Source organism: Chiloscyllium punctatum, chromosome 19 (genome assembly GCF_047496795.1).
Source record: "Chiloscyllium punctatum isolate Juve2018m chromosome 19, sChiPun1.3, whole genome shotgun sequence".
Lineage (NCBI taxonomy): Eukaryota > Metazoa > Chordata > Chondrichthyes > Orectolobiformes > Hemiscylliidae > Chiloscyllium > Chiloscyllium punctatum.
This window is the reverse complement of record NC_092757.1, coordinates 23122555-23126376: the sequence shown is the minus strand read 5'-3', so window position 1 is coordinate 23126376 and position 3822 is coordinate 23122555. Positions and strand designations below refer to the sequence as shown.

General features: G+C 43.1%; 1 pseudogene; it reads right to left on the bottom strand.

The window, feature by feature from the left end:
- Nucleotides 1-2183: 2183 nt before the first annotated feature.
- Nucleotides 2184-2778, bottom strand: LOC140491667 (cyclic AMP-responsive element-binding protein 1 pseudogene; annotated as a pseudogene).
- Nucleotides 2779-3822: the final 1044 nt, after the last annotated feature.

The window sequence follows — 3822 nt, the reverse complement described above, 5'->3', positions numbered from 1 at the left end:
GAATTGAACCCGGGTCTCTGGCACTGTGAGGCAGCAGTGCTAACCACTGTGCCGCCCATAAATTAAACCCTATCTGCCACTCCCCAGCCCATTGTTCCATCCGATCAATATCCCATTGTACTCTGAGATTCCTTTTATCATTGTCTACAATACCTCCAATTTTGGTGTCAACTGCAAACTTACTAACTCTACCACCTCGATTCACATCCAAATCATTTAAATGAATGACAAAACAAATGCAGAAAACAAATACATTTATCTGGGTGTGAATATGATCTGTGTAAATCCTGCCTTATGACTCTCTACCAGAGAGGGCTGCACATGCATTCCGCTGAACTTTGCCCCCTACAAAGATTGCGGCTGCATGTGTCCAGTGAATCGTTGCCCCAAATAAAGATGGTGCTGCTTACTCGAGTCAATCACTGGATGAGGCATTTTCCCATTTACTGCAAAAACGAGACTAAATTTCAAATTTGTAGTTTCCGATGTGCACCAAATGTCTGTAAACCCTCTCAACCCATACCAACATCATTTCCCTCACGCTTCCTGCTGTTTATTTCTATCTTTACCAACAGCTCTCCGTCCACACATCACGAATCGACCGCGAGGATGATCACGTGGTATAGTCTAGTCACGCTCCTAAATCACCCTGATTGGTCAGGGGAACCAACTGCCCCTCCAGGTACTCCAGCTCTGTTGCTGCTTTTCCATTGGTCCGCCGCTGACATCAATCACCCGGGGCCCAATGTTGGCTGCAGGATGCGGATTGCTTCGTGGCTTTTGATGCTGTTCATGAGTTACAAGAGTTAAAAATGACAACAGCATCTCAAAACCACCTGATGAAAAAGCAGCAAACCAAGTGCTTCCAAATAATCCTGTTGACCAATAACCTGATGTTCTGTGAATTTTACTTTTATCCATCTCAATCCAACATCAACACCTTCAAGTAACGAATGAGGGAGAGATAACATAAAGAACTGGGAACAGTAGAAGGCCGTCCTGCCCTTCGAACCTACTCTGCCATTCAATAAGATCATGGCTGATCACGTCGTGGACACAAAACCATTTACCCACGTTCTCACCATGTCCATTAATTAATTACTTTTTTAAAAAAAATCTAACCTAGCTTTAAAAATGTTTAATGAACTAGCATCAACTGCGTCCCTGGGCAATTAATTTCATAGAGGTGAAGAAGTGCTTTCTCAATTCAGTCTTAAATTTGCTGCCTCTAGTCTTGTGGTGATGCCCTCTTGTCCGAGCTTCATCTGCCAATGGAAACATCTCTCTACTTCTATTTTATCCACTCCATTCATTATTTTATATGTTTCCATTCTTCTGAATTCCAATGAATATAATCCCAATCTACTCAGTCTCTCTCAAGCCAACCCCCTCAACTCAGGAGTCAACCAAGTTAACATTCTCGGCACCGCCCTCTCGTATCAGTACATCCTTTCTCAACTAAGGAGATAAAAACTGGGTGGAGTACTCCAGGTGTGGCCTCACAGGCACCCATATACAGCTGGAACATAACCTCTGCTTTTAAACACAAGCGCTTCAGCAATGAAGGACAAAATTCCATTTGTTTTATGAACAGATTGTTGTACCTGGTGACTAACCTTAATGCAGAAGGATGCTCAGGTCCCTCTGCAAAGCAAATTATGCAAATGTTTAATCTTCAAGTATTTTTATTTAAATGTTACTACAACAAAGAGTATAAACTTTATATTTACGAACATTCTATTTCATTTGACCGACCATTACCCACTCACTCAATGTATCTATGTCTGTCTGCAAAGTTTCACAGATTTCCTCTCACTTTGTTCCACTAATCATCTTAGTGTCACATGCAAACTTTGACACCCTACAGGTCATTTCAACTCCAAATCATCTGTATCAATTGTAAATAATTGCAGTCCCAACACTGATCCCTGAGGCACACAACTTGTCAATGATTGCCAGCCAGAATATTCCTTATTTATCCCCACACCTTGCTTCCTATTGGTCAACAAATCTTCTACCACTTACACCATGCACACTTATATTGTGCAACAGCCTCTTGCATAGCACCTTGTTGATGTTGTTTTGGAAATACAGCTACACCATATCCACTGGGTCCCCGTTGTCCACCTTGCTTGAAATGTCTTCACAGAATTCCAAAAGATTGGTCAAGCATGACCTGCCGTTCACGAACCCATGCTGTGTCTGTACAATGGAATAATTTCTATAAAGATTCTGCCCGTCACAAAGATTTGCTGTCCATCAGGGCTCTGTGCATACTGTATAATGGCTGCTCCAAAATTGGCTGTCGCTGCGTTGGTCATTGTTCGTGTCTGGACTCCTTGCACTCCATCTGTACCATTGTTGTCCAGCTGAATTGCTCCCCCCTGTGTAAGAGCAATGTATTGTACGCTGCTAGTCTGATAAATGGTTGTCTGCATTGTCATTGCAGTAATAGTTGAGACAGACTCTTCTTCTGATTTCTCCTCATCGATTTCTATGCACACTGGGGGGATCAGAAGACAGTTCATTCAGTATTTTCCTGTATGAAGGCCGTCTCGATAGAATTTCTCTACGTTTCTGAGAGTCAGTCATGCTATCCATAGATTCCTGGGAGTCCTCATTTTCAAGTATAGTAGAAATCCGAACAGTCTGAACTTGAGGGGACTGTATGACTGAGGACTGAGCTGCTTGGATAACTCCTTGGACTTAAACAGTCTGCCCACTCGGCAATTACACGAAAGTTACTGCTGGACCTGTTGGTAATTGGATCCTAGGCATGGTTACCTGCATGGTCACATTATATAGTAATGATCATGATGAAGGGACTGGGGGCATTCTAACGAAGTTTGCTGATGATAGGAGGGTGGTGGACAGGCAGGTAGTACTGAGGAAGTGTGGAGTCTGCAGAAGTATCCTGACAGTTTGGGAGAATGGTCCAGGAAATGGCTGATGGAATTCAATGTGAGCAAACGCGAGGTCTTCCACTTTGGAAAAAAAGAATACAACCATGGACTACTTTCTAAAAGTGAGAAAATTCTTAAAGCCAAAGTACAAAGGAATCTGGGAGTGCGAGTCGAGGATTATCTATAGGTAAACATGCAGGTTGAATCCGTGATTAAGAAAGCGAATGCTATGATGTTATTTATCTCAAGAGGTTTGGAATAAAAAGGCAGCGATTTGCTACTGAGACTTTAAAAATCTCTGATTAGGCCCAATTTGGGGTACTCTGTCCAGTTTTGGTCCCCACACCTCAGGGAGGACATACTGGCACTGAAGCATGTCCAGCGGAGACTCACATGGATGATCCCTGCAATGGTAGGTCAGACATACGAGGAATGGCTGAGGATACTGGGATTGTATTCATTGGAGTTTAGAAGGTTAAGGGGAGATCTAATAGAAACTTACAAGATAATACATGGGTTGGAAAGAGTGGACACGAGGAAATTGTTTCCGTTAGGCGAGGAGATTAGGACCGGTGAGCACAGCCTTAGAATTAGAGGGGACCAATTCAGAACAGAAATGCGGAAACATTTCTGCAGCCAGAGAGTGGTGGGCCTGTGGAATTCATTGCCACGGAGTGCAGTGGAGGCTTGGACGCTAAATGTCTTCAAGGCAGATTGATAAATTCTTGATGTCACAAGGAATTAAGGGCTACGGGGAAAATGCGGGTTAGTGAAGTTGAAATGCACATCAGCCATGATTAAATGGCGGAGTGGACTCGATGGGCCGAATGGCCTTACTTCAAATCCTATGTCTTATGGTCTAATTTGATCACTTTCCTCAGATACCCATTGCCGAGAATGCCTTTTCATACAGTCCTTC